General features: G+C 47.6%; 1 pseudogene; it reads right to left on the bottom strand.

The window, feature by feature from the left end:
* Positions 1–1,712, bottom strand: part of LOC121562194 — a 28,503-nt pseudogene extending 26,791 nt beyond the window's left edge.
* Between the last annotated feature and the right edge of the window lie 10,988 nt (positions 1,713–12,700).

Genomic DNA, 12,700 nt, shown 5'->3' on the forward strand with positions numbered 1-12,700 from the left:
GAAGGGGGAACAGGCGCCTCGCTATCCGGACACATGGGACAGCCACTGGGTATTGGGGATCTAGGGAGAAGGGGGAACAGGCTCCCTCGCTATCCGGACACATGGGACAGCCACTGGGTATTGGGGATCTAGGAGAAGGGGGAACAGGCTCCTCGCTATCCGGCACATGGGACAGCCACTGGGTATTGGGGATCTAGGAGAAGGGGGAACAGGCTCCTCGCTATCCGGACACATGGGACAGCCACTGGGTATTGGGGATCTAGGAGAAGGGGGAACAGGCTCCTCGCTATCCGGACACATGGGACAGCCACTGGGTATTGGGGATCTAGGAGAAGGGGGAACAGGCTCCTCGCTATCCGGACACATGGGACAGCCACTGGGTATTGGGATCTAGGAGAAGGGGGAACAGGCGCCTCGCTATCCGGACACATGGGACAGCCACTGGGTATTGGGGATCTAGGAGAAGGGGGAACAGGCGCCTCGCTATCCGGACACATGGGACAGCCACTGGGTATTGGGGATCTAGGAGAAGGGGGAACAGGCTCCTCGCTATCCGGACACATGGGACAGCCACTGGGTATTGGGGATCTCGGAGAAGGGGGAACAGGCTCCTCGCTCCATTTTAGAATGATGTGTCTGTGACTGTATAAAGTTGTTCTTATGGCCATCTTACACAGCAGTTTACAGACTCACACCTCGGTTTCATTATAGTCTGTTGAACACTCAGAGACCTGTAGGGTTGAGGACGGTCCTGTTGAACACTCAGAGACCTGTAGGGTTGAGGAGGGTCCTGTTGAACACTCAGAGACCTGTAGGGTTGAGGAGGGTCCTGTTGAACACTCAGAGACCTGTAGGGTTGAGGAGGGTCCTGTTGAACACTCAGAGACCTGTAGGGTTGAGGAGGGCCCTCCTGTTGAACACTCAGAGACCTGTAGGGTTGAGGAGGGTCCTGTTGAACACTCAGAGACCTGTAGGGTTGAGGAGGGTCCTGTTGAACACTCAGAGACCTGTAGGGTTGAGGAGGGTCCTGTTGAACACTCAGAGACCTGTAGGGTTGAGGAGGGTCCTGTTGAACACTCAGAGACCTGTAGGGTTGAGGAGGGCCCTCCTGTTGAACACTCAGAGACCTGTAGGGTTGAGGAGGGTCCTGTTGAACACTCAGAGACCTGTAGGGTTGAGGAGGGTCCTGTTGAACACTCAGAGACCTGTAGGGTTGAGGAGGGTCCTGTTGAACACTCAGAGACCTGTAGGGTTGAGGAGGGTCCTGTTGAACACTCAGAGACCTGTAGGGTTGAGGAGGGTCCTGTTGAACACTCAGAGACCTGTAGGGTTGAGGAGGGTCCTGTTGAACACTCAGAGACCTGTAGGGTTGAGGGAGGGTCCTGTTGAACACTCAGAGACCTGTAGGGTTGAGGAGGGTCCTGTAGAACACTCAGAGACCTGTAGGGTTGAGGAGGGTCCTGTTGAACACTCAGAGACCTGTAGGGGTTGAGGAGGGTCCTGTTGAACACTCAGAGACCTGTAGGGTTGAGGAGGGTCCTGTTGAACACTCAGAGACCTGTAGGGTTGAGGAGGGTCCTGTAGAACACTCAGAGACCTGTAGGGTTGAGGAGGGTCCTGTTGAACACTCAGAGACCTGTAGGGTTGAGGAGGGTCCTGTTGAACACTCAGAGACCTGTAGGGTTGAGGAGGGTCCTGTTGAAGAGGCGGAGCTGGTTGCCAACCTCAGATAAGTCAGCAGATGAGTTGTCCGTTTTCTGCAGGATCTCTCTCTCCCTGCCGTGGTCGCTGCACCATGTCCGAGTCCCAAATGGCACCCTATTCCCTATATAGGCCTGGTCCAAGGTAGTGCACTATGTAGGGAATAGGGTGTTCTCTCAGTTAGCCTCATCCCTCACGGTGGGTGCGGTGCAGAGATGTCATCCCGCCTGTTGTAAATGTTCCTCTGCCCTCATCCGTCCATTCGGCTGTGAGGAGAGGAGGAGAGGAGGACTGTTGATCCCCCTGTTTTATCCTGTTGCTTAGCGGGCGGTGTGAGGATGCAGGGTTGGCGTGGTACTGCCAGCACGCCTAGGCCCCATCCCAAACAGCACCCCTATTCCCTTTATATTGCATATTCCCAAAGGGCTGTGGTCCAAGGTAGTGCACTAAATAGGGTACGGGCCACACAGAACCTCTCCCTCTCTGCGTCTAGGTGGTGGGCTGTCACCGGTCCTGTAACACAAATCCATCTGCCCCACTTCCCTCCAGTACTGATCTGCGTCAGTTAACCTTCGCTTGCTGGTCATTGGTTAGATGTTTTGCTTTAAACGCTGAGGTGCTTTCACAAATCTTGCTGCTGTTATTGCACACTGCGGTATTTTGCCTAACAGAGATGGGAGTTTATCAATGTTTGATTTGTTTACAAATTCTTTGTGGGTCTGTGTAATCTGTGGGAAACATGTGTCTCTAATGTGGTCATACATTTGGCAGGAGGTTAAGAAGTGCAGCTCAGTTTCATTTTGTGGGCAGTGTGCTAATAGCCGGGCTTTCTCAATAGCAAGGCTATGCTCACTGTGTCTTTACATAGTCAAGGATTTTCTTAATTTTGGGTCAGTCACAGTGGTCAGGTATTCTGCCACTGGGTACTCTCTGTTTAGAGCCAGATGGCATTCCAATTTGCTCTGTTTTTTTGTTTGATTATTTCCAGTGTGTCAAAAAGCTATCTTTTTGCTTTCTCATAATTTGTTTGGGCTAAATGTGATTCTGTCCTGGGGCTCTGTGGGGTCTGTTTGTGTTTGTGAACAGAGCCCCAGAACCAGCTTGCTGAGGGGACTCTTCTCCAGGTTAATCTCTCTATAGGTGAGGGCTTTGTGGTGGAATGTGTGGGCATCGCTTCCTTTTAGGTGGTTGTAGAATTTAACAGCTCTTTTCTGGATTTAGTTAACTAGTGGGTATAGTCCTAATTCTGCTCTGCATGCATTGTTTGGGGTTTTGCATTGTACAATAAGTATATTTTTGCAGAATTCTGCATGCAGAAACTCAATGGGGTGTTTGTCCCATTTTGTGAATTCTTGGTTGGTGAGTGGACCCCAGACCTCACAACCATTGAGGGCAATGGGTTCGATAACTGATTGAAGTGTGTTTAGCCAGATCCTAATTGGGATGTTGAGTTTTATGTTCCTTTTGATGGCGCTGAAGGCCCTTCTTGCCTTGTCTCTTAGATCGTTCACAGCCTTGTGGAAGTTACCTGCGGTGTTGATCTTTAGGCCGAGGTAGGTATAATTCTTTGTGTGCTCTAGGGCAACAGTGTCTAGATGGAATTTGTATTTGTTGTCTTGGCTACTGGACCTTTTTTGGAACACCATTATTTTTGTCTTAATGAGATTCACAAGTCTGACAGAATCTTTGCAAAAGATCGAGGTGCTGCTGTAGGCCCTCCTTGGTTGGGGACAGAAGAACCAGATCATCAGCAAACAGTAGACATTTGACTTCAGATTCTAGTAGGGTGAGGCCGGGTGCTGCATACTGTTCTAGTGCCCGCACCAATTCATTGATATATATGTTGAAGAGGGTGGGGCTTAAGCTGCATCCCTGTCTCACCCCATGGCAATGTGGGAAAAAATGTGTGTTTTTTGCCAATTTTAACTGCACACTTGTTGTTTGTGTACATGGATTTTATAATGTTATGTACTTTTCCCCCAACACCGCTTTTCCATTTGTATAGCAGACCCTCATGCCAAATTGAGTCAAAAGCTTTTTTAAATCAACAAAGCATGAGAAGACTTTGCTTTTGTTTTGTTTTGTTCGTTTGTCAATTAGGGTGTACAGGGTGAATACGTGGTCTGTCGTACGGTAATTTGGTAAGAAACCAATTTGACATTTGCTCAGTACATTATTTTCACTGAGGAAATGTTGGAGTCTGCTGTTGATGATACTGCAGAGGATTTTCCTGAGATTGCTGCTGTCGCATATTCCACGGTAATTAATGGGGTCAAATTTGTCTCCACTTTTGTGGATTGGGGTGATCAGGCCTTGGTTCCAAATATTAAGGAAGATGCCAGAGCTGAGGATAATGTTGAAGAGTTGAAGAATAGCCCATTTTTATTTGTGGTCTATATATTTTATCATTGCGTTTAGTATACCATCAACACCACAGGCCTTTTGGGTTGGAGGGTTTGTATTTTGTCCTGTAGCTCATCCAATGTAATTGGAGAATCCAGTGGGTTCTGATAGTCTTTAATAGCTGATTCTACGTTTTGTAAATTATCATGTGTATGTTTTTGCTGTTTGTTATTTGTTATAGGGCCAAAAAGATTGGAGAAGTGGTTTATCCATACATCTCCATTTTGGATCGATAACTCTTCGTGTTGTTGTTTGTTTTCCCAGAAGTGGTTCGATTCTATGGATTCTTCAATCACATTGAGCTGTTTTCTGACGTGCTGTTCCTTCTTTTTCCGTAGTGTATTTCTGTATTGTTTTAGTGATTCACCATAGTGAAGGTATGAGCTCAGGTTTTCTGGTTCTCTGTGATTTTGGTTGGATAGGTTTCTCAATTTCTTTCTAAGGTTTTTACATTCTTCATGAAACCATTTCTCATTGTTGTTAGTTGTTTTAGGTTTTTTGCTGGAATTTAAATGTGATATGTTAGCTGATAGGTCAAATATATTGTTCAGGCATCCTACTGCTAAGTTTACACCTTCACTATTGCAGGAAAACATTTTGTCCAGGTAGTTGTCTAGGAGGGATTGGATTTGTTGTTGGCCAATTTGTTTTTGGTAGGTTTTTACACTACCCTCCTTCCATCTATAGCATTTCTTAATAGTATGCAGTTTGGCTCATGGTTGATTATTGCTCTGTTCAAGTAGACTGTGATTTTGCTTTGGTCTGATAGGGGTGTCAGTGGGCTGACTGTGAACGCTCTGAGAGACTCTGGGTTGAGGTCAGTGATAAAGTAGTCTACAGTACTACTGCCAAGAGATGAGCTATAGGTGTACCTACCGTAGGAGTCCCCTCGAAGCCTACCATTGACTATGTACAGACCCAGCGTGAGACAGAGCTGCAGGAGTTGTGATCCGTTTTTTGTTGGTTATGTTGTTGTAGTTGTGCCTAGGGGGGCATATGGGGGAGGGAATGCTGTCGCCTCCAGGTAGGTGTTTGTCCCCCTGTGTGCTGAGGGTGTCAGGTTCTTGTCCAGTTCTGGCATTTACATCGCCACAGACTAGTACATGTCCCTGGGTCTGAAAGGATTGATCTCCCCTCTAGGATGGAGAAGCTGTCTTCATTAAAGTATGGGGATTCTAGTGGGGGGATGATATAGGTAGCACACAGGAGGACATTTTTCTCTGTTGAGATCATTTCCTTTTTAATTGTAAATGTTCCTGTTTTGATGATTTTAATAGAGTGAGTTAGGTCTGCTCTATATCAAATTAGCATACTCCTGAGTCCCTTCCTGTTTCACACCTGGTAGGATGGGACTACCAGCTCTCTGTATCTTAGAGGGCAACCAGTGGGTCCGTCTCCTCCATGCCATGTTTCTTGTAGGATGACAATGTCTGTATTTCTGATTTATTTGGTGAAGTCCAGGTTCCTGCACTGTAGGCCAAAGGCAGATGACCTCAGGCCTTGGATATTCCAGGATGAGATAGTGAAGGCTTTGTGTTCCATAAAGTGTCCAATGCTGTTAGTCGTGTGGTTTGGCCTAAGACCAGTAAGTGTGAGCAGAGCCTGATTCCTCCACCTCTCTCTCTCTCTCTCTCTCTCTCTCTCTCTCTCTCTCTCTCTCTCTCTCTCTCTCTCTCTCCCTCTCTGATTCCTCCTCCACTACCTCTCTCTCTCTCTCTCTCTCTCTCTCTCTCTCTCTCTCTCTCTCTCTCTCTCTCTCTCTCTCTCTCTCTCTCTCTCTCTCTCTCTCTCTCTCTCTCTCTCTCTCTCTCTCTGTCTCTCTCACTCTGATTCCTCCTCCATTACCTCTCTCGCTCTCTCTCTCTCTCTCTCTGATTCCCCCCCATTCCCCCTCCTTCCATCTCACATGGTGGTCATTATAACTAATTGTTTCCAAATCTTGCAAAATACTTAGCATAGGCCACGAATCTGACAAATAGCATTCTTTTAAATGTCCTTATACTAAACTCTGTGCTGGCATGAGGAGTGGTTGTTGAATGGAAATGTTTCTGGTGTGTTGTGGTTCTCAACAACCCTCTCTCTCTCACACACGGCTCTTACGCTTGCTAGAGGTTTGTTTTCTCTGTATAATGATGATGATGATGATGATGATGATGATGATGGCCAGAGGGCTTGTCTAGGGATTGGCAACCTCTAGGGATACTACCTTAGACCAGAGCCCTATGGTGCCATGTGAGACACGGCCATGGTTCCATCCTCTGGAGGTCTGGAGGGGCATCTTGTCGAAGAGGAAAGATACAGGACACCTAGTGGTATCCCGTCTATCTATCTGGTGACCATCCTAGAAGGTGAAAAGCCTACTAATGGAAGTATCCCGTCTATCTATCTAGTGACCATCCTAGAAGGTGACTAGCCTACTAATGGAAGTATCCCGTCTATCTATCTAGTGACCGTCCTAGAAGGTGAATAGCCTACTAATGGAAGTATCCCGTCTATCTATCTAGTGACCGTCCTAGAAGGTGAATAGCCTACTAATGGAAGTATCCCGTCTATCTATCTAGTGACCATCCTAGAAGGTGAATAGCCTACTAATGGAAGTATCCCGTCTATCTATCTAGTGACCATCCTAGAAGGTGAATAGCCTACTAATGGAAGTATCCCGTCTATCTATCTAGTGACCATCCTAGAAGGTGAATAGCCTACTAATGGAAGTATCCCGTCTATCTATCTAGTGACCATCCTAGAAGGTGAATAGCCTACTAATGGAAGTATCCCGTCTATCTATCTAGTGACCATCCTAGAAGGTGAATAGCCTACTAATGGAAGTATCCCGTCTATCTATCTAGTGACCTTCCTAGAAGGTGAATAGCCTACTAATGGAAGTATCCCGTCTATCTATCTAGTGACCATCCTAGAAGGTGAATAGCCTACTAATGGAAGTATCCCCTCTATCTATCTAGTGACCATCCTAGAAGGTGAATAGCCTACTAATGGAAGTATCCCGTCTATCTATCTAGTGACCATCCTAGAAGGTGAATAGCCTACTAATGGAAGTATCCCGTCTATCTATCTAGTGACCATCCTAGAAGGTGAATAGCCTACTAATGGAAGTATCCCGTCTATCTATCTAGTGACCATCCTAGAAGGTGAATAGCCTACTAATGGAAGTATCCCCTCTATCTATCTAGTGACCATCCTAGAAGGTGAATAGCCTACTAATGGAAGTATCCCGTCTATCTATCTAGTGACCATCCTAGAAGGTGAATAGCCTACTAATGGAAGTATCCCGTCTATCTATCTAGTGACCATCCTAGAAGGTGAATAGCCTACTAATGGAAGTATCCCGTCTATCTATCTAGTGACCATCCTAGAAGGTGAATAGCCTACTAATGGAAGTATCCCGTCTATCTATCTAGTGACCATCCTAGAAGGTGAATAGCCTACTAATGGAAGTATCCCCTCTATCTATCTAGTGACCATCCTAGAAGGTGAATAGCCTACTAATGGAAGTATCCCGTCTATCTATCTAGTGACCATCCTAGAAGGTGAATAGCCTACTAATGGAAGTATCCCGTCTATCTATCTAGTGACCATCCTAGAAGGTGAATAGCCTACTAATGGAAGTATCCCGTCTATCTGTCTAGTGACCATCCTAGAAGGTGAATAGCCTACTAATGGAAGTATCCCGTCTATCTATCTAGTGACCATCCTAGAAGGTGAATAGCCTACTAATGGAAGTATGTCTCCGTACTGGATGGCTGCTGTTATGAAGCTCCGACCCAACGTTGCTATTTTGTAATTATTTTGTTGTTTTATTTTTGCTCTATTTTCACGCATTGTATCCGCTATTATTTCTTACAACCGACAAGAACTCATGAACATCAGATCAGCAGTTACTTACCCCAATTCCGGATTCTACTTCGACTCATCTGGCCTGGGCTCTCTCTGTAATTCCAACCCAATTTTCGGGATACCCAAGAGGAAACGCCGGCATTACAGAGGCAAGAGAGGGGGTGGATCCTGGTGAGACTAAGGCAAAGGGAAAATCGGCCACCTCTTCCCTCCATTCTACTGGCTAATGTACAGTCACTTGATAATAAGATGGATGACCTCCGATCGTGGATTTGCAATATTCTCTGATTTTCTGAAACATGGCTCTCAGACAAGATACCCCCCATGGCTATCCAACTCGATGGATTCTCCATTCACCGGGCGGACAGGACAGTGGAGTCGGAGAAATCGAGGGGGGGAGGGAAGTTTGCCTCTTCCTCAACTTCAGCTGGTGTGCTAATTCCAGCGCGGTGGGAGTGTCAACCTATTGTCATGGAATACCTGATGGTGAAAGGCCGACCCTTCTACCTCCCGAGGGAGTTTTCAACTGGTGGGAGTGTCAACCCATTGTCATGGAATACCTGATGGTGAAAGGCCTACCCTTCTACCTCCCGAGGGAGTTTTCAACTGGTGGGAGTGTCAACCCATTGTCATGGAATACCTGATGGTGAAAGGCCGACCCTTCTACCTCCAGAGGGAGTTTTCAACTGGTATCGTGACTGCTGTATACATTCCACCTCAGGACAATAAAAATAACAAGCTGGCGCTTAACGAACTGTACAAGGCTATAAACAAGCAGGAAACCCTACGCCCAGACGCTGCCTTTCTGGTTGCCGGCGATTTTAATTTGGCGTTACTAAGACACGTGACGCCCAACTTCCGTCAACACGTCTCCCACAAGCAAGCATACAAGGCCCTCCCTCATCCGCCATTCGGCAAATCAGATCATGACTCCGTACTCTTGCTTCCTGTTTACAAGCAGAAGCTGAAACAGGAAGTACCCGCGATTCGCTCTGTTGAGAAATGGTCACCAGAATCAGAGGGTATGCTTCAGGACCGCTTTGCTAGAGCTGACTGGAATATGTTTAGAGACTCCGCCGATAACATCGACGAGCTAACCACCTCTGGCTTCATTAGGAAATGCATCGGCGACGTTGTACCCACAGTGAGGGTTCGCTGCTTCCCCAATCAAAATGGTTAGGGTTCGCTGCTTCCCCAATCAAAATGGTTAGAGTTCGCTGCTTCCCCAATCAAAATGGTTAGGGTTCGCTGCTTCCCCAATCAAAATGGTTAGGGTTCGCTGCTTCCCCAATCAAAAAGCCATGGATTAACACCGAGGTTGGCGCTAAACTAAAGAGCAGGACTACCGCACGCTGAGCTATCGTACACAACCCTGATGCTACGGCCGAAGACAGGAACAAGGACAAGAAGTCACGCTATGACCTCTGCAGAGTCATCAAACGAGCAAAAGGACAATATAGGAATAAGGTGGAATCATATTACACAGGCTCCGACGCCCGCTGCATGTGGCAGGGGCTACAGTCCATTACGGATTACAGAGGAAGACCCAGCCGTGATCTGCCCAACGATGCCTCTCTACCAGACAGTATTACACAGACTCCCACATTACGGATTACAGAGGAAAACCCAGCCGTGATCTGCCCAACGACGCCTCTCTACCAGACAGTATTACACAGACTCCCACATTACGGATTACAGAGGAAGACCCAGCCGTGATCTGCCCAACGACGCCTCTCTACCAGACAGTATTACACAGACTCCCACATTACGGATTACAGAGGAAGACCCAGCCGTGATCTGCCCAACGATGCCTCTCTACCAGACAGTATTACACAGACTCCCACATTACGGATTACAGAGGAGGACCCAGCCGTGATCTGTCCAACGATGCCTCCCTACCATACAGTATTACACAGACGCCCACATTACGGATTACAGAGGAAGACCCGGCCATGATCTGTCCAACGATGCCTCTCTACCAGATGAACTCAATGTATTTTATGCACGCTTTGACAACAACAACATCGAGCTGGGTGTGAGGGCCGTCACCAAACCAGAGGACTGGGTGATCTCTCTCTCCGATGCCGACGTGAGTCTTTAATCAGGTCAACACCCGCAAGGCCGTGGGCCCCCGACGGTATTCCAGGGCGCGTTCTCAGAGCATGTGCAGAACAGCTGGCAGGCACATTCACAGTAATAATATTCAACCTATCCTTGGACCAGTCTGTAATCCCCACATGTTTTAAGATGACCACAATAATCCTTGTTCCTAGGAACTCTAAGGCTTCATTCCACAATGACTACCGCCCTTTAGCACTCACTGCTGTAATCATGAAGTGCTTTGAAAGGCTGGTTATGGCACACATCAACTCCACCATCCCAGCCACCCTAGACCCACTCCAATTTGCACACCGCCCCAACAGATCCATACAGTGCCTTTGGAAAGTATTCAGACCCCTTGACTTTTTCCACATTTTGTTACGTTACAGCCTTATTCTAAAATTGTTTTGTTTTTTTCCTCATCGATCTACACACAAAGCTAACAAAAGACATTTTAGCTAATTTATTAAAAATAAAAAACGGACATATCACGTTTACATAAGTATTCAGACACTTTACCCAGTACTTTGTTGAAGCACCTTTGGCAGCGATTACAGCCTCAAGTCTTCTTGGGTATGACGCTACAAGCTTGGTAGACCTGTATTTAGGGAGTTCTCCCATTCTTCTCCCATTCTTCTCTACAGATCCTCTCAAGCTCTGTCAGGTTGGATGGGGAGCGTCGCTGCACAGCTATTTTCAGGTCTCTCCAGAGATGTTCGATCGGGTTCAAGTCCGGGCTCTGGCTGGGCCACTCAAGGACATTCAGAGACTTGTCCCGAAGCCACTCCTGCGTTGTCTTGGCTGTGTGCTTAGGGTTGTTGTCCTGTTGGAAGGTGAACCTTCACCCCAGTCTGAGGTCCTGAGCGCTCTGGAGCAGGTTTTCATCAAGGATCTCTCTGTACTTTGCTCCGTTCATCTTTCCCTCGATCCTGACTACTCTCCCAGTGCCTGCCGCTGAAAAACTTCCCCACAGCATGATGCTGCCACCACCATGCTTCACCATAGGGATGATGCCAGGTTTCCTCCAGATGTGACGCTTGGCATTCAAGCCAAAGAGTTAAATCCTGGTTTCATCAGACCAGATAATCTTGTTTCTCATGGTCTAAGAGTCCTTTAGGTGCCATTTGGCAAACTCCAAGCGGGCTGTCATGTGTCTTTTACTGAGGAGTGGCTTCCGTCTGGCCACTCTACCATAAAGGCCTGATTGGTGGCGTGCTGCAGAGATGGTTGTCCTTCTGGAGGGTTCTCTCATCTCCACAGAGGAACTCTGGAGCTCTGTCAGAGTGACCATAGGGTTCTTGGTCACCTCCCTGACCAAGGCCCTTCTCCCCTGATTGCTCAGTTTGGCCGGGTGGCCAGCTCTAGGAAGAGTCTTGGTGGTTCCAAACTTCTTACATTTAAGAATGATGGAGGCCACTGTGTTCTTGGGGACTTCAATGCTGCAGACATTTGTTGTTACCCTTCCCCAGATCTGTGTCTCGACACAATCCTGTCTCGAAGCTCTACGGACAATTCCCTCGACCTCATGGCTTGGTTTTTGCTCTGACATGCACTGTCAACTGTGGGACCGCATATAGACAGGTGTGTGCCTTTCCAAATCATGTCCAATCAATTAATTTACCACAGGTGGACTCCAATCAAGTTGTAGAAACATCTCAAGCACACACCCCCATCCACATCGATGGGGCAGCAGTGGAGCAGGTAGACGGCTTCAAGTTCCTTTGTGTCCAAATCACTAAAGACTTAAAATGGTTCAAACACACACGCACAGTCGTGAAGAAGGCGCGACAGAGGTTGAAAAACTTTGGCATGGGCCCTCAAATCCTTCAAAGGTTCTACAGCTGTACCATTGAGAGCATATTGACTGGCTGCATCACTGCTTGGTATGGCAATAGCACCGCCCTCGATCACATGGCTCTACAGAGGGTTGTGCGGACAGCCCATTACATCACTGGGGCCGAGCTCCCTGCCATCCAGGACCTCTATACCAGGCGGTGTGAAAAGTAAATAGTCTAAGACCCAAGCCATAGACTATTTTCTCTGCTGCCGCATGGCAGGGGGTACCGGTGCATCAAGTCTGACACCAACAAGCTCTTGAACAGCTTCTATCCCAAAGCAATACGACTGTTAAATAGCTAACAAAAAATCTACACAGACCAAGTTTACCTTGTATCTTTATTGACTTCCTATTTCAATCTTTGCACTGTCTCTGTGCACACTCACATGGCCCTACACACTCACATGGCCCTACACACTAACAGGGCCCTACACACTCACATGGCCCTACACACTCACATGGCCCTACACACTAACAGGGCCCTACACACTAACAGGGCCCTACACACTAACATGGCCCCCCTACACACTAACAGGGCCCCCCTACACACTAACAGGGCCCTACACACTAACATGGCCCCCCTACACACTAACAGGGCCCCCCTACACACTAACAGGGCCCCCCTACACACTAACATGGCCCTACACACTAACAGGGCCCTACACACTAACAGGGCCCTACACACTAACATGGCCCCCCTACACACTAACAGGGCCCTACACACTAACATGGCCCTACACACTAACAGGGCCATACACACTAACAGGGCCCTACACACTAACATGGCCCCCCTACACACTAACAGGG

Source organism: Coregonus clupeaformis, unplaced genomic scaffold (assembly GCF_020615455.1).
Source record: "Coregonus clupeaformis isolate EN_2021a unplaced genomic scaffold, ASM2061545v1 scaf1999, whole genome shotgun sequence".
NCBI lineage: Eukaryota > Metazoa > Chordata > Actinopteri > Salmoniformes > Salmonidae > Coregonus > Coregonus clupeaformis.